Source organism: Geotrypetes seraphini, chromosome 3 (assembly GCF_902459505.1).
Source record: "Geotrypetes seraphini chromosome 3, aGeoSer1.1, whole genome shotgun sequence".
Taxonomy (NCBI): domain Eukaryota; kingdom Metazoa; phylum Chordata; class Amphibia; order Gymnophiona; family Dermophiidae; genus Geotrypetes; species Geotrypetes seraphini.
The window spans coordinates 239,775,950-239,798,648 of record NC_047086.1 but is presented as its reverse complement, the minus strand read 5'-3'; the positions used below and the strand labels follow the sequence as shown (position 1 = coordinate 239,798,648).

Genomic DNA, 22,699 nt, shown 5'->3' with positions numbered 1-22,699 from the left:
GATGCGGCAATCAGAATTGCATACAATATCCAAGGTGTAGCCATATCACAGAGCAATGCAAAGGCATTACAGCATTTTCATATTTGTTTTCCATTACTTTCCTGATAATTCTTAACATTCTACAGTAGAATTCAAGTTAACCGGAACTCAACCAACCAGCACTCTCAAGCAGCCAGCAAAAAAAAAAAAAAAATCTCTCGCGCTCCTAACCCAACAACGCCCCCTCCCCCACTTCCCTTCAGTCTTGGCAATATCACTTCCGATACAGCAGAATATAGGCCCTGCCGGGGCTGGCCGCAAGCAGCTTGTATACAGCACTACCTCTGTTGACCGGCTGCCGCTGCTGCTTTGGGAGAGTTGCAGGTAAGAGATACCGGCTCTACCAGGGAGGGAGGGGAGGGGGGCTATCGGAGGCCAGACCCATGTGGAAAGGAGGGAGGGCAGACTCAAGAGGGAGGTGGACCAAAAGTGTCGGGGGAGAGGGAGAAAGGGACATGGATGCTAGACTGCAGGGTGAAAGGCAGGGGAGGGAATATGGATACTGGACCCCTAAGTGTGTGGTGGAGGGGGGGGAAGAAAAGAGGGGAGGGGGAGAGAAAGTGACACAAACCAGAAAGGAGGGTGGGAAGGCCTAATTTTAATAGTAACTCAGCATCTATCAATCCCCATGGGTGCCAGTTAACTGAGAGTCTACTTTTGATTTCTTAGCTGCTGCTTCACACTGAGCTGAGAGTTTCAACATATCCTCAATGACGACACCTAGATCCTTGTTCCGAACCATGCTCTTTTGAGTGACTGTCAGTCTTACCCAATTTCTAGTTTACAAACCGCTCTATCTCCTTTTTAAATGTTGATGCCAGCAGCCTGATTCCACCCTGGTTAAGGTGGATCCCTCTTTGCAGAATAGACTCCCCCCTAGAATATTACCCAATTCCTAACAAATCTGAAACCCTCCTCCATGCACCATTGTCTCATCCGCACATTGAGACTCCAGAGCTGTGCCTGTCTCTTTGGTCCTGCGCGTGGAATAGGGAGCACATCTGAAATGCTACCCTGGAGGTTCTGGATTTTAACTTCCTACCTAAAAGCCTAAATTTGGCTTCCAGAACACCTCTACCACATTTCCCTATGTCATTGGTACCATGTACCAAGACAGCAAATTCCTTCCCAGCAGTGTCTAAAATCTTATCTAGATGATGCTTGAGGTCAGGTGTTTTGATTTGATATATTGTCTTTCTGTAGTACAGCCAAAACATTTTGCATATATATCATAGGCTGGTATGTTCTCTGTCTCTAGTGGACTCACAATCTAAGTTTTCTACCTGAGGCAATGTAAAGTTAAGTGGCTTGCCCAGGGTTACAAGGAGCTGCACAGGGAATTGAATCCATAGAGATTAGTCACACTTGGGGCCTTGAATTAAAAGAAAAATTGCCCTTCAAACAAAAGATAAGGCAGTCCTAATAGCACAACTTGTGGTAAAATAACCCATCCTAATGGTAGCCCTCATTGATAACTTCCCCCAAAATGTGGCAGAAAGGAGGTAGCACAACCGTTGGTACTGGGGCTTGTCTGGAACTCATTGCTGGAAGATATGGTAACAGCAGTCAAGATACCTGGGTTTGAAAAACATTTGGATAAGTACCTGGAGGAAAAGTCTGTAATCTGCTATTAAGATAGACATGAGAAAAGCCATTACTTATCTCAGAGATTGGTAGCATGGAATCTGGCTACTTTTGGGGATTCTGACAGGTACTCATGACCTGGCCACTGCTTGAAGCAGCATACTAGGCTAGATGGACCATAGATCTGACGCAATATGGCTAGTCTTATGTGACCCCCCCCCCCTCCCCAAAGAATGCCTCTGCTACAAAGCTGGAGGCACAGGATTTTTCAGGGAGTCACTGAGTATGTGTGAGTGCAGATAGAACAACTATGCAGGAGGAGTTGGAGGCCCCTAAGAGTTGGATGAGGGGCTAGTATAAAAGGGAGAAGAGGAGGAAAAGCAGGGCTTTTGGTCATCCTAATTCTTTTGCCGGAGCCCTAGTACTGAGGGAGACACCTGAAAGTGCTGAGTTTGTGGAAGCAGCAGGTAGCAGAATGCTTCAGCTTGGCGGGAAGATAGCATAGTCCCAGATTGAGGAATGAGGGTGGGACCTAGAGTGGCCACTGAGAGTATAAACTGGGATTTTGCTTTCTCCAGGGTGTCATCAGGAAAGGACAGAACAAGGATTGAGTGGAGGCCCAGCTCAAGGGGTAACTGTGAGAGTGAGAGATCCTGCTTACAGCAGAGCCTATGTGAAGTGTTTCAGCTTGGCAGGAAAGATAGAGTGGTCCCAGGCTGAGGGAAGAGGGCGAGATCCGGAGCAGCTCACCTCAAGTACAAAAGGATTTGTATGAAGGGATTGGGGAACATAACGACCAGAGATGTTGACTTGAATTTACCACAAACAGCTTTGAAATCAGTTTTGGTATTCTGAGAAAGTGAACTGTAAATAGTTGTGAATTAAATTTACCATCAAGTTTCAAGAAAAGTTCCAGTTCTAAATTGCACCTTAGTCTCTGCTGGACTCTTTGATAAGAGATAACATAAGAACACAAGAATAGCCTTACTGGGTCAGACCAATGGTCCATCAAGCCCAATAGCCCGTTCTCACAGTGGCCAATCCAGGTCCCTAGTACCTGGCCCAAACCCAAGGAGTAGCAACATTCCATGCTACCGATCAGTGCAGACATGCAAGCTGCCAATCAAGTGGAGAAGGCTTCATCTAAGGCAAGATAAATGTTGGGTTGCATCCGCAGAAGTTTTGTCAGCCGGAAGCCTGAGGTCATCATGCCGTTGTACAGAACCATGGTGAGACCACATCTGGAATACTGTGTGCAATTCTGGAGGCCACATTACCGTAAAGATGTGCTAAGAGCAGAGTCGATTCAGCGGATGGCCACCAGGATGTTTTCGGGGCTCAAGGATCTCTCATACGAAGAGAGGCTGAACAAATTGCGGCTCTACTCTCTCGAGGAATGCAGAGAGAGAGGAGACATGAATGAGACGGTCAAATATATCACCGGGCATATCGAAGTGGGAGAAAATATTTTCCTTCTCCAAGGACCCTCAGCCACAAGAGGGCATCTGCTAAAACTCAAGGGCAGGAAATTTCATGGTGACACCAGAAAGTATTTCTTCACTGAAAGAGTAGTTGAACATTGGAACAAGCTTCTGATACAGGTGATCGAGGCCAACAGCGTGCCAGATTTTAAGGGTAAATGGGATGCCCATGTGGGATCCCTGAGAGGGTGAATGTAAAGATGGGTCATTTGGAGCGGGGGCTCTAGAGCAGACTTAGGGGGTGGGTCTGTGGAGTGGGCAGACTTGATGGGCTATAGCCCTTATCTGCCGTCATTTTTTTATGTTCTATGTTTTTATGATCCAGGGCAAACAATGACTTCCCCCATGTCTTTCTCAATAAGAGACTTTTAACCTGAGTGTGGTGATTGAGACCCCTGGGAAAAGCATCCTCTGGCCTACCAGATTAGAGTTACCAGATTTTCCATCTGGACACAGTACTACTCAAAAGGGTCCAGAGAAGAGCGACTAAAATGATTAAGAGGCTGGAGGAGTTGCCATAGAGTGAGAGATTAGAGAAACTGAGCCTCTTCTCCCTTGAAAAGAGGAGACTGAGAGGGGACATGATCAAAACATTCAAGATAATGAAGGGAATAGGCTTAGTAGATAAAGACAGGTTGTTCACCCTCTCCAAGGTAGGGAGAACGAGAGGACACTCTCTAAAGTTAAAAGGGGATAGATTCTGTATGAACGTAAGGAAGTTCTTCTTCACCCAGAGAGTGGTGGAAAACTGGAACACTCTCCGGAGGCTGTTATAGGGGAAAACACCCTCCAGGGATTCAAGACAAAGTTAGACAAGTTCCTGCTGAGCCAGAACGTACGCAGGTAAGGCTAGTCTCAATTAGGGCACTGGTCTTTGACCTAAGGGTCGCCGCAGGAGCAGACTGCTGGGCACGATGGACCACTGGTCTGACCCAGCAGCAGCAATTCTTATGTTCTTATGTAAAAGAGGATGTGTGGCCCCGCCCCATTCCACCCCCTCAAACCTAGCCCCACACAAACCTCAACTCTCTGGGCCAGGGCTGTAGTGCATCTGTGCATGTGCCAAATGCGGTGTAATGGTGTCACACATGCGCGCAATGTCATCACATTGCATGCACTCCAGCCACAGCCCCCGATCTCACCAGCTTTTCAAAACCCGGACAAAGTGCCCGGTTTTGAAAAGTTGTCTGGACACCTGGACATGTCCTCTATAAAAGAGCATGTCCGAGGAAATCCAGACATCTGATAACCCTATACCAAATCATACCTGGCCGTAGCCTAAGCCCAGTTCAAAAGAGAGCTTTTTTTTTTTTTTTGGTGAATCCTGGTTGCGAGTCCCTGACCCAAGGAGTTAGTTGGGGCCCTAGACAGTGTGTGTGTGAGACCAGAGTTACACATAGGTTCTTATGATTTTATTTTTAAATTTCTCTTATTCTAAAATTTCTGGGATTTTGCATCTGCAAACTTTTCAGGTACTTTTTTGGGGGCCTGTGGATATCTCTGGCCAAAACATTTCAAAGGACAATTCTATGGGTGCTTCTCTTTAAATCTGAGCTTATAGGCCTATACTCTGGGTACAAAACATCTTAGGGTCTGGCTCTGTGGAGTGGTTGAAGATCAGCGTCCCCATATGTAGCGTCATTAAAATGAATTTCCATACGTCTTGTGTAGAAATAAGAGCAATTCAGTTTGCTTTTAAGTTTCCACTATGAACCATAATCGCTTTATATGTCTGATTTAATTTCATTAATTCATTTAAAGCCTACTTGTCTCCCTATGTCTGATTTCAGTTTCTATTTAAAAAGTGCATGAAACAAATGCCAAGTATTCAGAGCCTTCAAGGTAATCGCTCAGTAACAGGGGAAGAGGGTCCTTCCAATGGTTGGCCAGAGGAAGCATTGCAAACCACCACTGTTCCACCTTCTATGGTCTCCATGGGGGAATTCTATACACAATGCTGAAAGTTAGGCGCTGAGCCCCTGTTCTATAAAGGGTGCCCGACAATACCAGCATAGTGGGCAGGTCATACCTAAGTTTTGGCACAGAACTTAGCCAAACAGTTATAAGTCCGGAGCCTAAAGTTAGTTACGAATTAGCAATATTCTATGATTTGGTGCATAACTTTTTGGAACACCCATGACCCTCTCATGCCCTTCCCATGGCCACATCCCCTTTTGGATGAACACAGGAAAAGTTAGGTGCCAAGGTAAGAATAGCACTCAGGGAAAATCTACAAGCAACTTCAATAATACACACCAGTTAGCGCCAATTAAGTGGCCAATTGGTGCTCAATAAGATGTGCATGGATCTTAGATCTGCGCATAGATCTGATTGCCTGTTGGCACACCCACTTAGGCAGCATGATGTAGCTGGTAGGGATCCCCAAACTCCGCTAGCTAAAAACTCCTGAAATCTCTCCTGCCGCATACCTTTAAAGAGATGATCTTTGCCGGCAGCGAGCAGTGTGACTGGTACACTCTGCTCGTGCCAGCCCTTGGCCTTCCTTGTGATGTACTTCACCTATGCAGAAACAGATAGTTGCATCAGAAGAAACTCTGTGGGGCTGGCGTGAGTCATGTTGTTCGCTATGGTGAAGACAGGATCTCTAAAAAGTATGCAGCAGTGATGGGGAACTTGAGACACCGGAGTGCTAGCAGACTGGATCGCTTGGATAGGAGAGGGAAAGATCTGCCCACACTACTTGGGTCCAGGCCTCACCCAAAATTGGTGACGGGGACAAAAGCGAGCGAATACAAACGCACGCCGACAAATGAGCGCAGACAATCGCACTGCCTCGTGCTGCCATGTTGGGGGTGTGTGGGGGGGATGTAACCCCCCACATTATACTGGAAAATTAGGGAAAAAATAGGGAAAATAGGGAAAAAGTTAAGTTTCCAGTATAATGTGGGCTTACAACCCCCCCAAGCCCCCCCAACACCAGCACGATCACTATTAAGTAAAGTGGGGGGGGGGTTCCCCACCAACACCCCCTTTAAAGCCCTTTAAAAGAAGGTTTTCCTGCGGCACGATGAAGTCTTGTGCTGAATTGACAGCACTCGTTTGTCAGCGCGTGTTTTTCTCACACGCTTAAGACTATGAACCCCCCAAATTAGGTGTCTGCCTACACCCCTGGCACATCCTTAATGCACTCTTACACATGATGGGAGCTTTCAGTTGTGTCCTAGCTAAAGTGCCTTCATGGAGCTGCTGTGTCAGTCATGTAGTACCCATATCCTATGGTCACCTTCCCCTGCAGAACTGAAGCCACATGTCAGACACTATTCCTTTTATCATTCTTTACAAAGAATATCCCCCCCAAACTGTGAATTTACATAGCTCAGAAGAAAATAATTATGTGTTCTGTACATAGTAACATAGTAAATGACGGCAGATAAAGACCTGTACGGTCCATCCATTCTGCCCATTAGTTATATTCATTAAAAATACATGATTAAATTAACTGGAGAGAATTTCTTCTTTTAAAACCAGGAGTTATTTCGTTGGGGGCTACATTCTACCTAAGATATCCATGTAAATGTATTGTGTATTATCAAACACTCAAATATGTATTCTTTGAGCCTTTTAAACTTTCCTAACCTTGTCAAGATTGGAGAAAGGAAAAAACATAAAGGTCATTAGCTAGAAATATGACACTTTACCTCAGTTACCTAGTTAATTTCTACATTAATGGATTATTTTCTTTATCTCTCGCTATAATTACATCTTGGGTCTTATGTAATATAAAGGACTTGAGTTAAATTAAGCCATTTTTATTTTCTTCATGCTTGGTAATGTAATGAAAATTAATAAATAAATAATTACAAAAATTTTTTTTAACTTGTTTCTTCTTTGATATTTCCGGGTCATAGACTGTAAAGTCCACCTAGTATTGTCCTAGGTTCCAAATGCAGAAGTTGCCATACAAGCTCACTCCAGCCTATCCAACCATCCTGTCTGTAGGATATCTACCATAAAGTCTGGCCAGTAACATCCTCATGTTCTAAGTTAGTGGAATTCCTATTGATGCCCTCCCCAGCCGATCCTACACCAAATCAGCACTTATGGGACACAGACCGTGCAAGTCTGTCTAGTACCAGCCTTAGTTCTTTAATTTAAATTCTTTGTTTTCTATTTAGAGATTCTCTATGTTTATCCCATGCTTTTTTGAATCCCATCACCATTTTCTTCTCCACCACTTGCCTCGAGAGGGCATTCCAGGCATCTACCACCCTAAAAAAGAATTTCCTAACATTGCTCCTGAGTCTTCCTCCCTCAACCTCAAATTATGCCCTCTTGTTTTACCATTTCCGCTTCTCTGGAAAAGATTTGGTTCTATATTAATAACTTTCAAGTATTTAAATGTCTGTATCATATCTCCCCTGTCCCTCTTCTCCTCCAGAGTACACATATTTAGGTCTTCCAGTCTCTTCTCATACTTCTTTTGGTTCAAACCCCTTACTATTTTAGTCACCTTCCTCTGGACCACTTCAAGTCTTTTTATATCCTTCACTAGATACAGCCTCCAAAACTGAACACAATACTCCAAGTGCAGCCTCACCAGTGACCTATACAGGGGCATCAACACCTCCCTTCTGCTGGTACTCCTCTTTCTATATAGCCTAGCATCCTTCTGGCTATAGCCACCACCTTATCACACTGTTTAGATGCCTTTAGATCCTCAGACACAATCACCTCAAAGTCCCTCTCTCCATCAGTGCTTATCAACCTCTCACCTCCCAGCACATACGATTCCCTCAGATTTCTACCCGCCCCCAAAATGCATCACTATGCACTTCTTTGCATTGAATTTTAGTTGCCAGACGTTAGACCATTCTTCTAATTTTTGCAGATCCTTTTTCAGGTTTTCCACTCCCTCTGGGATGTCCACTCTGTTACAAATCTTAGTATCATCCGCAAAAAGGCTAACCTTACCTTCTAACCGTTAAGCAATGTCACTCGCAAACATATTGAACAGAATCAGTCCCAGCATCGATCCCTGAGGCACTCCACTATTCACCTTTCCCTCCTCTGAGTGAATTCCATTAACCACCACTCTCTGGCATCTGTCCAACAACAAGCTTCTAATCCAGTTCACCACTTTGGGCCCTAATTTCAGCCGATGGAGTTTGTTTAAGAGCCTCCCATGAGAATCCGTGTCAAAGGCTTTGCTGAAATCTAAGTAAATTACATCTAGCACACGTCCTTGATCCAATTCCCTTTGTATAGCCAGCCCTTTAGGACAAATCTATCCTTTCTCACCCACATGGGAACTCCACATGGGAAAAAGCATACAGAGGGGCATAATCAAAAAAACGCCTAAGTTCCCTTTTGGTCTAAGGCCTTAAACGTTGAAAGTAGAAGAAGGGAAAATGTCCATTATCATAAAAAACGTCCAAAAGGAGTTTTTTTTTTTTTAATAATGGCTTGCCTCTACACCCAGACCACCACTATGTATAAACTTACACCATATAATCAACCTAAAAAAAGCCTAAGCCCCAAACTTCCAAAACAAGAGGTTTTAGGCAAAGGAGGAGCCAGTCTTTCGCCTAAAAGCTGAATTCTGTAACCGGTGTCTGTCAAAAACAACACCGGTTACAGAATCCACCCCTCCCCCCCCTTCCCACACACACAACGATCTGGGCAGGAGGGAGCCCAAGCCCTCCTGCCCTGTCGAACCGTGACCCACCCCCCGACAACATGGGGGCAAGAGGGAGGCCAAGCCCTCTTGCCCCGTCGAACCACAACCCCCCCGCCGACATCGGAGCAAGAGGGAGCCCAAGCCCTCCTGCCCCGTTGAACCGTGACTCCCCACCAACATTGGGGCAAGAGGGAGCCCAAGCCCTCCTGCCCCATGGAACCGTGACCCTCCGCCAACATCGGGGCAAGCCCTCTTGGCCCAAGCCCTCTTGCCCCATCGAACCGCCCAAGCCCTCCTGGCCTGGCGATCTCCAACCCCCCTCCCCCCTACATGATCCAGGCAGGAAGAGCCCAAGCCCTCCTGGCCCAGCGACACCCTCTAACTCCCACCCCCATCCTGCCCTCGATGCAAACCCCCCCATAGCCACTCCCTGAAACCCGATCGGGCCCCCCCACTGACCCGCGACCCCCCTGCCAACCCCATGACCCCCCCACCCCCACTCCCCTTCCCTGTACCTTAAAATTGTTGGTCGGATGGACGGGTGCCAAGCCCGTCCGTCTGACAGGCCATCCATCTCGGGAATGGCTGGCCTTAGGGCCTGATTGGCCCAGGCGGCTCAAACCCCGCCCACAGGTGGGGCTTGAGGCGCCTAGGCCAACCGGAATCTGCCTAGTTGTCTTAGGCCCCTAAAAACCAGCTTTGATTATGGGTATTTGGACGATCAGGCTTTTTGATCGTCCAAGTACCCATTTAGGCCACTTTTTAGATTTTTTTTTTTTTAAATTATTATTATGAGCCCCATAGTCTTTAAATTAGACACACTTTTGGGCAAAAAGTTCCCACAGCAATTTTTTGGGCAAGTTTTTATTTTCACAATTTTTTTTGTGACCTTTTCCCTTCCAGAAGCTTCTGAAAATTAAGGGCCTTATATAACAAAAATTTTCTTTTTCATAGTCATAGATTGGCAAAAAACATTGTTGTACATGGCCATGAATCCCAGGACCACCCAGTGGCCAGCCTTAGAACTCATGATTGCGGTGAAACAGCCTTGGTGTGTGGTCCCAAAGCTGAGCTCTTTTGCTTTCAAAGCTAACCTAAGTGAGTTTGGAGCTGTAGATAAACAGAGGAAACACCAAGGATAAATGAGCATTAGCAATGTGTTACATGTGCATTGGGTGAAGTTTGATGACTTTACAAATTATTTATGTTCTTTTTGGTTTTCAAAATTTGGCTTGCCAGCACAACAGAAGGACTCGTGGTACATTTTATTCATGTTGTATTTTTAAACCATGTAGGCGAAATAAATAATATAGCAAGTAAAACCTGTGAAATGGTAAGGATAAACTAGGTATCTTATTTATTTTGCTAAATATAGTTCTAGATCCAGATGTGCTCTTGAGTGGTGACCACACAATGAAGGAACACCCTCCCCCACACATACCTTGTGTCTTTCTCGCCATCATCTTCACCTGTGCATTGGGGAGTACCTCTGTGTGGCTGCTGACCAACATAGTGGGGCATGACCCAGACTAGCAGTGCTGCTGGAACCTGTCCAGCACTGGACTCGAGGAAATAGAAGGCTAATGACTTACCCAAGGACCTGCTGTGGGATTTGAACATGGGCCTTCCAGGTCCCAGCCTGCTGCTTTAACCATTAGGCTACTTTTTCACTCTATATACTGGAACTCTGTACCTGCTAATTCAGGACACTCACAGTAAGAAAATACGCCAAATCACCAAGGTCACTAGTATTTTTGTCTGTACATAGTGTTCTCCTTGCAGTGGAAATGGAAAACAGATGTTCTAGTTGTTATGACCCCAGCCCAAGTCCCCCAAAAAAGCAGAAGAGTTCATCTGTAGAATATTCTGCACAGACACTCAATGGCTGATGTCAGAGTCCACCAAACACAAAAGCTCCAAGATGAAATTAATTTGAAAATCATACCTGCCATTTGCTTTAGTGGAATCCTGTGGACTCTAGAATAATGAAATCATATTTCATACAGTATGAGGGAAAGAAGGGTATACTAGTCATATTCCAGAACAATGCATAGGAATGCTGCCCTTCCAGAGCACAGGGCAAGGGTTAGAAATTAGTTAGGAGCCCTTATACTAAAGCAGTGGTTCCCAAACCTGTCCTGGGAACCCCCAGCCAGTCAGGTTTTCAAGATATCCCTAATGAATATGCATGAGAGAGATTTGCATACCTGTCACTTCCATTATATGCAAATCTCTCTCATGCATATTCATTAGGGATATCTTGAAAACCTGACTGGCTGGGGGTCCCCCAGGACAGGTTTGGGAACCACTGTACTAAAGCATGGTAAAATTTGGGCTTAGTGCATTTTAACACAGCACTTTCTAGGACTTTTTTTTTTTTTGCATGTCATGCGCTAATGCAGGGTAGGGAACTCCGGTCCTCGAGAGCTGTATTCCAGTCGGGTTTTCAGGATTTCCCCAATGAATATGCGTGAGATCTATTTGCACGCACTGCTTTCATTGTATGCTAATAGATCTCGTGCATATTCATTGGGGAAATCCTGAAAACCCGACTGGAATATGGCTCTCGAGGACCGGAGTTCCCTACCCCTGCGCTAATGTTTCCATTAGCATCTGAGACCTTAAAAATATTAACTTGAGAACACTTTGTGCCTCCTATTTAGGAGATACTAAGTTCTCCCGTGCTAAGCCTGCATTATCTGGTTAGTGCAAGCTAATCATACCATGCTAATAATTCAGACAAAACAGGGTTAATAATAATAATAATAACTTTATTTTTGTATACCACCCTACCCAGGGAGTTCTAGGCGGTTCACATCAATTAAACAAAACTTAATAAGAAATTACAATAAACTATCTTTACAAGTAAAGAAGGTATTGGAACAAAATTAACAAGAAATTACAATTGATCATGGTTACAGTTGATCATAATTACAGGCAATGAGGTGATAAAGATGGGCATGCGAGGGGGGGGAATGAGTAGGTCATTGGAGTTAGTGAGATGGGGGAGATCTAAAAGAGGGGGGAGGGGACCAGGCGAGTTGGGTCGTTTGAGGGAGGGGAGAGAGAAATGGAAGAGATGGGATTAGGGATATTGAGCGTGGAATAAATGTGTTTTGAGTGTTTTTCGGAAATCAAGGTAGGAGTGGGCCTTGAGCAGAATTTGGGCTAGCCAAGTGTTCTGTTTGGCTGCCTGGAAGGCGAAGGTTTTGTCGAAGAACCTTTTGAGGTGACAAAGTTTTAGGGAGGGAAAGGCGAAAAGATTGATTCTGCGGGAGTTCTTTTTGTTGCAGTTCAGGATGAAATGAGGGGTGAGGTAGCTCGGAGATAGCCCAAAGACAGTTTTGTAACAGAAGCACGCGAACTTGAATAGGATTCTAGATTCAAGGGGTAGCCAATGTAGTTTGTGGTAAAAAGGGGTGATGTGGTCCCATTTGTTTAAGCCAAATATAAGGCGAACGGCGGTGTTCTGGATAAGTTTCAGTCTCCTGATGGTTTTCTTCGTGGAGGCCAGATAAATGGATAAATGGGTTAATGGAAATATAATTATCAATTGATATGACTGTAACTGTAACATCGCCTATTTAGCAATTTCCCAAAAGAATATGCGACGATTTCAACTTATACAAAATGCAGCGGTCAAACTGATTTTTGGGCTGAAGAAGTTTGATCATGTGACACCTTACTACCGACAGCTGCATTGGCTACCGATGGAGGCACGCGTAAAGTTTAAGTTCACCTGTTTCTGCTTTAAAGCACTATATGGTCTAGCCCCCAAATACATAACTAACCTTTTTTTCTTCTCAGCCAAGCACACACTTGAACTTCGTTTCCCCCCAGTTAGAGGATGTAAATTCAAAAGATACCACCAATACCTTCTCTTACACCAAGCAGCATTATGGGGTAAAGATCTAGAACAATTGCTTACGCCTTCCACTTATGGGGAATTTAAGAAACGCCTAAAAACATATCTGTTCCTGAAGTATCTAGACAGCTGACCCATTCAGTTCTTTCTCTTCAATAACGGTTCCCTTGAACTGTTAACCACTATCTTTCTCCTCTGTTAAGTTCATTCAATTTGTACCATCTTTTAATCTTTGTAAACTGCATAGAACTTCACAGTCCTGCGGTATATAAAAAAACTGTTATTATTATTATATACCTTCAAACTTTTTTCTTATTTAATTAAATCAAATTTTTCATTCTTTCTCTCTCCTTTTCATCACAAACCCAGTTAAACAACCCTCAAGTGGTAAAATAGGAGGAAGGTATATCATACAGTATTGACAGTTTTCAGTGTATAGGACCTCACATAACATACGTTATCCCAAGTCCACATTCTGTCCAATTTTCAACAAATAATCATCTATACCAGTTCCTCCATCCCTTCCCTTATCTCAATGTTTTTTGAGTATTTTTTGATTTTATGTAAGACACACCAATAATAATATATAAAAATACCCAAAAAATATTAATGAGATAAGGGAAGGGATGGAGGAATTGTATAGATGATTATCAGTTGAAAATTGGACAGAATGTGGACTTGGGATAAAGTATATTATGTGAGGTCCTATGCACTGAAAACTGTCAATTCTGTATGATATATCTTCCTCCTATTTGACCACTTGAGGGTTGTTTAACTGGGTTTGTGATGAAAAGGAGAGAGAAAGAGTGAAAAATTTGATTTACGGTAATTAAATACGAAAAAAACTTGAAGGCATATCTGTGCCAAATATTACAATCATATGAATTGATAATTACATTTCTGTTAACCCTGTTTTGTCTGAATTATTACTGTTGTGGGTTGGATTTTGATTAAAAAGATCCATCTTCTTTATGTTTGAATCATACCAAGCTAGCCAGATAACATAGGAATGCCTACTGTGTGCACATGTTAAACAACCTTATAAGGCACTATTTGAAGTCTTATTCCTGGAATTATCACCATGTAGCATAAATCCAATTCCAAGCTTCCAACCTTTAAAGTATTCTTTCTATATTACACCATTAGATCCTTATCTGGTGTTGCTGCTTCTGTTTTAGCCATACACCTCAGAAACACCCCTCCTCCGTCCCATACAGGCTATGTTCTCATAACGGGGAGATTCATTTGTAACCTCCTCATCGGTCAAGGCTTAAATTTTAATAGCTAATGCTCAATAATTTTATGTTTTTTTAAACACTTTTTATAACTTTTAAAACGACTAATGAAGTATGTGTACTTATCTTCAAAAGTGTTACTGTACTAGGCTGGTAGACCTGACATGTTTCGCTGCCGCTTCGTCAGGGATCCACACATGCCTTTAACCACCATCCTGCATGATATACCCTCAAAATATTTTTAAAGAATAATTACCACTTGCTGACCACATGACAACAGTTAAAGTAGTTAGCAGTAAACCTTTTCTCATGCATATACTGTGAATTTAGGGCTCTTTTTACCAAGGTGCGCTAGCATTTTTAGCGCGCGCTGAAGATTAGCATATACAAACTACATGCTAAACAAAAAATACTAATGCAAGCTCTATGGAGGTGTTAGTGTCAAGCGCGCATGCAGCATTGTAGCAAGCGCTAAGCGCGCACTAAAACCGCTAGCGCACCTTAGTAAAAGGAGCCCTTAGTGTGTAACGCTCATTTGTGAATAAGTCACATTTCATCACTTGTAAGCACACAGAACTCAGATTTTGAGACAGTAGTACTCAGAAATAAATTATTCATTTAGCATCAAAAACACATCACATGAATATTGTGCATTGCTGGGGATATGGCTTGGGCAGATCAGAGGCAAAGTTGCACTATAAGTATTTATTTTATAAAATATGTGGCTATATACATAGGAATTGATATTTAAAGCAATTTAAATCATAATTCACTTGTCCTGGGTTAACTGGGTATATTTTATAGTAGAGGCCGACTGACATTTAATTCAGTTATAGCACCAAAATTGGACCAAAATCATTTTTCTGCATGGTTTTGGTTTTGACCAAAAGGTTAGTTTAATTGTGGGGCATTTATGTATTTACCACATTTATATGCCACCTTAACCAAAGCGGCTTACTATAGAACATACAAGACATTACATACAAGACATAAATGTATAATAAAAATCAAAACCACCAATCGTACAATACAATGCGTATATGTTTCTGGTTTTGGCCAAAAATAACTAATCCCCTCCTTTACTAATGCACAGCACAGGTTTTAGTGCCGGCAGCAGCGATAGCTGCTCCAACGCTCATAAGAATTCTATGAGCGTTGAAGCAGATACCACCCGCGCTACACATTAGTAAAGGAAGGGGTATGTGTTTCTGATGGAAGCTGAAAATGTTTGCTTTGTCCTATTTGTTTCCCTACTTCCTCTCCAAACAAGAATTGACCTTCCTCCCAGACCCCCCCCAAATGTTTCCTCCTTCTACCCATAGGCCTCCCTGGGCCTATTTTACAATCCCTGGTGGTCTAGGGGTATAGTCAGGGCAGGATTGGTCCCCATTTAATCCTTCCCATTCTGGCTTTGCTCTCAAAATGGCTGCCTTACTAAACCACTAGATCACCAAGGATTGTAAGGTAATCTTATGGGGGGTGAGGGGGGCTACTCTATGTATTCTTTCCTCTTTTTTTAATGTCCTGCAGTTTGATCTTACACAGTAGTTTATATAGTAAAGAGCATGCATTAAATAAATACTTTGCATACAAATGTTTAGCTGGAATTTAATTCTATAAATTTGAAATGAGAAGCTCCTTAGGAATTATTATTATTATTATGTTCTTGTATACCGCCATACCCAGTGAGTTCTAGGCGGTTCACATCAATTAATTAGGATCCAATCTGCACACGGATTTACATCATTTTGTCGGAGTTACAAGCAACGAGGAAGGAAATGTAGGTACATTTTAGCAGAGATTTATCCAAGTTACAGGCAGCGACAGGTTGGATTGGCCGGGAAGAGGGAGGGAGAGAGAAGCACAGGGGGGAGGAGAGTGGGGGGGGGGGAGGGCGGGAGTTGGCTTGTAGCAGGGGAGAGAGGGTTAAGGGTCCTGTTCGCGGAAAAGGTATGTTTTGAGGAGTTTTCTAAAGTCGAGTTATGAGATCAGCTATCACTCCGAGTGTGGCACAAGGTCAGCAATTGTAAAAACACCATAGTTTTTAGTTTGTTTTCATAAGCTGTGGTCCATGTGTGTGAAGATTATTTTGCTTGGAGGAAAAAAAAAATCATTATTTCAATTATTATATTCTGGCTTAGATACTGTCGGTTTAGCAGAGGGATGCAGACTGCAAACTCTGACAATCCTCAGCAGCTTTCATTGGTTCACATTTACACAACCAAACAAGTTTTCGGTTTTGGCTTCAGCTGAAATCAGATGATGATGAGTTTGAGTTGCAGTTTTGGTTTTGGCCAAAAGCTTTTGGTTTTGATGGCAGTTTTGGTTGGTCTCTATTCCTCAACTGTGTGGGTCACTTAATCATATAGTACCACTGAAAATACTCGGTTAATGTCTAATCTGAAACTGGCTTTTTTGTGGGCAGTCCAGGGGCAGAGTTGGCACTTATCTGGTTCCATACTTTTTCTTATATACTGCAAATTTCAACTGGTATTCAATGCGGTTTACAATAAGATGTTCAATAAGATAGATAACGGTTTACAATAAGAAACAATAGTTTACAATAAGATGGATGACAATAGTGATTCCTGAGGGTATGAACACCGGTCAAGGTAATATAGGTAGGGTGGGGTTGTAGTTAAGTGTTTGAGAAGAGGTGAGTCTTTAGCTGCTTCCTGAAGATATAGTATGATCGTATTTGTCATAGGTGAAGTGTAAGGTTGTTCCAAGTCTTAGGTCCTTGGTACTTGAATGTAGATTCATGTAGTTTCTTACAAATGACTCATGCAGGATGCAGGAAGGGCTTTAATTTGAAACGTTGCTGTGGTCTGGTGGTGAGAAAAGAGTATGAAGTTGTGATTTCTAAGCTCAGTTCTGTGGAGCTGTCACCGTAAATGGCCTTATGGACCATGCAAGCTATCTTGTATTGTATCCTCTGTGGTATTGGGAGCCAGTGCAGATTTTTCAGGAGAGGGGAGATGCTGTCAAATTTGCTTCATCGGAAAATTAGTCTTATATCAATAATCAGCACTTAACTAGATAAGACAACCAGATAAATAGGACTGCATAAAACACACTCCAGTCTTTAACTTATCTGGTTAAGTTCTGAATATCACATTTAATCAGTTAAGTGTTATCGTGCTAAGTATAACCAGATATTCAGTCACATGGCCCAGCACTAAATATCCAGGATACTGCTGGTGGAGGCCAAAAAAGCACTAACCACTGTCAGCTGAATATGGACGCCAAAGAATACATGCATCTATATCAAGCTTATTCAACCTATGGCCCCTGGGCCAGAATCTGGCCCACCAAGTACTTTTTTCGGGCCCTTGGAAGTTTGGCAGTTCTTGTACTTACAGATGGGTTCCTGATTCCCCACTGAGACTCAGTTCTCTATAAGCTTGAGCCATGTAATGCCAAAAGTTTGGGTTGCTCTCGCAGCTTGCAAAGAGTGTGTCACGGTAGGAAAGTAGGAATCCTGCTGTTTCTTCTGCAGCTGAAGCCAAGTGAAGGGAAAGAGTGAGTAAAGGCTTGTGTGTGTGTGTGTGGGGGGGGGGTATATATGAGAGACAGAGAGTGGGTAAAGGTGAGAAGGGATAATGCACCCTCGTATTTTGACACTATTTGATGAAATGTGCAGTATAATAGGATCCTGTGGGTTTTGGCCTTCCAAATGTTACAAAATATAAAGTGTGACCCTCAATCGAAAAAGGTGAGACAAATCTGATCTACACTATATAGACCAGTTTTGGAACTGGTATAAATAAGTACCTTTGCATATTGGGGCCGATTCTGGGAGCCTGTTTTGTGAAGGCCTGTGCTACCTTTAAAAAACAAGAATAAACAAACTAGGTTGGTATGCTCAAAAGGTAGATGGTTTCTCTGAAATACCTCAGCCCCACCACTCCACCGCTATGCTTGCTTCAAAAAAGCGGGAGGTTTACGTGGTAACTCATCACAGGTACTGGTTTTCTAAACGCTGTGCTAGTTTTACAGTATTATTATTATAAACTGAAATAGTGTAGTGTATATACTTAGCTTTTACACACACAGCTGGACCTGGGAGTCTGACCCGACATGTTTCGCACAAACAGTGCTGTCTCAAGGGTCTCCCGAGGCCGCCGTTGTCATCTGATTCACAAGTGCAAATTCTCATAATTTGCACTTGTGAGTCGGATGACAACGGCGGCCTCGGGAGACCCTTGAGACAGCACTGTTTGTGCGAAACATGTCGGGTCAGACTCCCAGGTCCAGCTGTGTGTGTAAAAGCTAAGTATATACACTACACTATTTCAGTTTATAATAATAATACTGTAAAACTAGCACAGCGTTTAGAAAACCAGTACCTATGATGAGTTACCACGCAAACCTCCCGCTTTTTTGAAGCAAACATAGCGGTGGAGTGGTGGGGCTGAGGTATTTCAGAGAAACCATCTACCTTTTGAGCATACCAACCTAGTTTGTTTATTCTTGTTATTATTGGAGAGGGTTGGTGTTAGAACTAATAACAAACACACTGGTATCGGACTATACCTTTAAAAAACAGGCAGCCTTTTGCTACTTGGATAAGGTGACCATACATCCCATTTTGAATGGGCCGGTCCTATTTTTAGATCCCCTGTCCCATTGTCCCCACGCACAGCTTCGGGATGCCGAAATGTCACGTTTTCAGAGACAGTGTCCCGAAGCTGTGCATGGGGACAACGGGACAGGCAATCACTTCCCCTCCCTCCCTCCAGCGCTGAAGCCGAAGCATGCCCCCCCTGGACCGGCCCCCGCTGCTGTGATCCTACCTCTGACATCAGAGGAGGGGTGGGAAGACCTATAACAGCTTGCAGAGATTGCTAGCCCCAGCGATCTTCTCTGCAGGCTGCTGCTAGTAGGTAAATGATGCTCGGGAGGCCAGAGGGAAAGCCGGACACCAGCGGGAGGCCAGAGTGGAAGCCGGACACCACCGGGAGGCCAGGGGGAAAGCCGGACACCAGCACTTCCTGACTGACCTCCCCCCTCGCCCTCTAAAGCAGATGCAGCAGTGACCGGCCAGCAGGAGTCAGCGTTGCCGCTCCTGCTTTAGGGGGCGAGAGGGGGAGGGTCAGTTACCGAATCGGGAGGCCAATTTTTTTTTTGTTTTAAATCGATTTGAATCGATTCACCCGAAGTGAATCGGTGAACCGATTCGAATCGGGCAGCACTAATGTGCAGGGTTACCATATTTGTGAAGACAAAAAAGAGGATACATGGGCCACCCCTGGCCTCATCTTCCCCTAGACCAGGGGTAGGCAATTCCAGTCCTCAAGAGCCGGAGCCAGGTCAGGTTTTCAGAATATCAACAATAAATATGCATGAGATAGATTTGCATTTCAAGGAGGCAGTGCATGCAAATCCATCTCATACATATTCATTGTGGCTATCCTGAAAACCTGACATGGCTCCGGCTCTCGAGAACTGGAATTGCCTACCCCTGCCCATTACCCAGTATCCAAAATGAGGATGGAGCAAGGGCTACCCCCAACTACTAGGCAAAACTGGCCAGTTGCCTAGGGCAGTGGTTCCCAACCCTGTCCTGGAGGAACACCAGGCCAATTGGGTTTTCAGGCTAGCCCTAATGAATATGCATGAAGCATATTTGCATGCCTATCACTTCCATCATATGCAAATCTCTCTCATGCATATTCATTAGGGCTAGCCTGAAAAACCGATTGGCCTGGTGTTCCTCCAGGACAAGGTTGGGAATCACTGGCCTAGGGAAGTAGCTTCTTAGAGGGCAGCAGCAAAGCAAAACAATAGATCCTGCCAAATTCAAACCTTCAAATTGATAACCATGTGAAAACAGCATTCAAACAGTCCTCCAGCTGTAACAGATCTGAAGCATCAGGAGCAATTGCAAACACCAACCAAACACCAAATATAGAAGGCTCTGGGCTTTATTTCAAAGCCTAGCCAGGGAACCTAATCTCTTTCCTGACCATAGTCAGGTTTAGTACTCCCAGCTTTTTAAAAACATTCAGCAAATGGCCACATATAGCAAACAGCCCCAGAAGTCTCAGCAATGCGTGTGGAGCACAAGTTACAGACTGTCAAAAAAAAACTAAACAAAACCCAACCATCTACGTATTTTAAATCATAGCATCCAGTCTATTGGAGTTTATTTCTTGAGGACCTGGCAGCAAATCTATAGCTTTTTCTTTTTCTCAGGGAGCAGGCACTTGGGAGGAACTTCCTGGTACATCCTCTTTTCGGTTGCCCCTAATCTTAAAACAGAGAGCATATTTTATTTTGTCCCAACTTTAAGCTATTTGAGGCAGCAGAACATTGCTCTACCATCTGTGCAGCAAGTCCATCCCGGCTCCCGGGTTCTTTCTTCCTTGGCCTCGGGTCTCGGCAGCTGCTGGCTATGTGCAATGCACGAGGTCGAAAGAGATAGAAGGTTCTTCTTGCTTGCCGCACAGCACGCAACATTAGATCAGGTGACTGGCGTGACCTGATCTGACCTCTACTGGCACATACTGTACATCGGTGATAACTGGCATTTCTGACTGCTGCAACATCGGATTCGGAACACCCAAGTCCAACTGGGATGATTTCTTTTTCATGCTGCTGCCACCAACACACTCCCTGAAATGGCAAAAAAACGGACAAAAGAAGGGAACTAAAAAAGGCACTCAGAAGCCCAATGGGAGGGCTAAAAGGATGGCTTGTCCAAGGACACCCAGACATATGGTAACTACATATATATCTGCTATTTACATGTGTAAGTACTAGCTCATAATGCATCTAAAACAGTCTCCTCTAAAGGTAAATATGCCAGTTTGTACTGAAAGGAAAAGCTGGACTAAGCACTCTTGTAGAACTATGTTTTCAAAACAGCCCACCTAGCTACAAAGTCCATGGCAGCTTCAGTTCTCAATGGAAAGTACAAGCATTTTCCTTTGATAAGTGCCAAAGGGGGGGAAAAAAAAGTATCTGCAGAGATTTTCACCTGCTTTTTTCACCAGGACATTTTTCCCTTTAAATACTGTGTAGTTTTATAAATGAAAGGCTACCTGGACTATTTGCCTCTTCAACTTAATTCCTGCCTCTTCCTCCTTCCTACGGTGGAGGTTAAACATACACACATTGTGTACTCTTCTCCAACCTACCTGTAAGTAAAAATGTTACACAATATTCAGACCTCTTGGCTTTTGAAAATTGTCTTCCCCATGCTCAGAGGTAGGATACCGCGTTAACAAGATCTTTGCCATGAAAATCTGGCAAATTGAATAATGCTTATTATCCCTGTTAAATTAGCCAGTCCTATTCAATGAGGCTAAATTGCAATAACAGGCACCTCTTCTGTATGACTTTCCTTGTGTATTTATTTTATTTCTTCAGAGAATGCAAATCAGGGAGGCCAAGCCATAGGCTCATCATTTGCAGAGTTCAAAGTTAATAAACCAGCTTTTATTTTGCTGAAGCATCACTTTTCTATAACGTATAGCATAGTGTAAAGTCCCTCAGGATAGGGGCTCCTCTTCTGACTTGCGGCGTCCTCCTCGGTAATAATAATAATAATTTATTTCTTATATACCGCCAAAGCCAATAGTAGTTCGAGGCGGTACCTAGTTCCACCCAGAGGAGTCCATTCCAAGGTTCTAAACCAAGCCAGTCCGGGGTTTTTCATGTTTAAATTTTCCTTCTGATTAAAGAGGACTCTGACACACTTCTCCTTTTCTGAGTATTATAATCCACCAGCAAGTATTATAATCCAAAAACAATCAGGGGAATCCTCTAGCAAGTACTGTAATTCCTAAACAGTTATTATATAACAGTTCTTTGGAATCCCTCAGCAAGGATTGTACCTCATAAGCAGTGATTGCGTTCCTCTAGAGTCTAGCAGTTCATAAACCATCCTTGTAGTCCCCTAGCAAGGATTATAATTCATAAGCAGTCCTTGTATTCCACTAATGATTCATAAACAGTCTGTGTAGTCCACTAGCAATAGCTCATTCCCACCCCAAACTTCCCCTTTCTCCTCACCCAGGGGAAGTTTGGGAGCAACCCACCGCCCTCACACAGCAATTTACTACTCACTGTGGCCACCCACCAGATTGTGGGTGTTTCTCCTTCTAATTACTCTTGCAACAGTCACAGTCCATGGCTTGAGGTTATGTCGACTCTCTTGTTTCTGACCCAGCCCACTCCATATGCTCCTTAGTCAGTCCCAGTTCACTACTCTCCCGAGGAGGAAATCTCTGTTAATTCCTCTGAGGCCAAGGGGCAGGGCTCTGGTGCTGCCTCCCCTCTTCCCCTTTATCAGGGAGGTTTATGAACCCAAGGGAATTGGGGCTCGTCTTGCTCTCGCCCCCCTCCGATGAAAAAGAGGAAGTTCCCCTCTATATTGAAGGGGTAAAGGTATCGCTCACTCCTTCAGAAACCAGGCCGGTTTTTCTAGCCCACCCTCACAGGACTTCCAGCTGATCTCCCCAGACTCAGGTAACTTTCTTTCATACAGTTCCCTTCCCCTGCTAATGGTCTTCATCATAATAGTTTCTTCCTCTTTGTAAAGTTATAGTGAGCTGGTTCTGTCTCTAGCATTTGAACTTGGTGTACTGAGCCTACTTAGTCAGGAAACATTCTTGTTTTATGTTATGTTACATATAATCTTATATCCCACCAAATCCTCTCCAAGCGGAGTTCGAGACAGGTTACAATCAGAATTATGACTACATAAAGGTACATGTACAGTGCAGAATCAAAAACAGTCTACAATTCTAACATGGATTATAATGAATATGACCATTTATTTTTTTTTCTGCATTTGGGAAAGAGGAACCCAAACTATAGCTATGGGATGCTGGGTTCTATGTTAGGAGTC

The 22,699-nt window shown here is 43.7% G+C and overlaps 1 long non-coding RNA gene across 2 annotated transcripts; it reads right to left on the bottom strand.

Annotated features, from left to right (window-relative positions):
- Window positions 1–19,755: 19,755 nt before the first annotated feature.
- Window positions 19,756–22,110, bottom strand: LOC117356443. Of its 2 annotated transcripts, none has more exons than XR_004538643.1 (2): window positions 21,916–22,110; window positions 19,756–20,460 (listed from the first exon to the last, which is right to left on the bottom strand). It is a non-coding gene; the product is annotated as an uncharacterized LOC117356443 (long non-coding RNA). The 2 variants fall into 2 exon arrangements; XR_004538642.1 differs by lacking the exon at window positions 21,916–22,110 and adding an exon at window positions 20,985–21,577.
- Window positions 22,111–22,699: the final 589 nt, after the last annotated feature.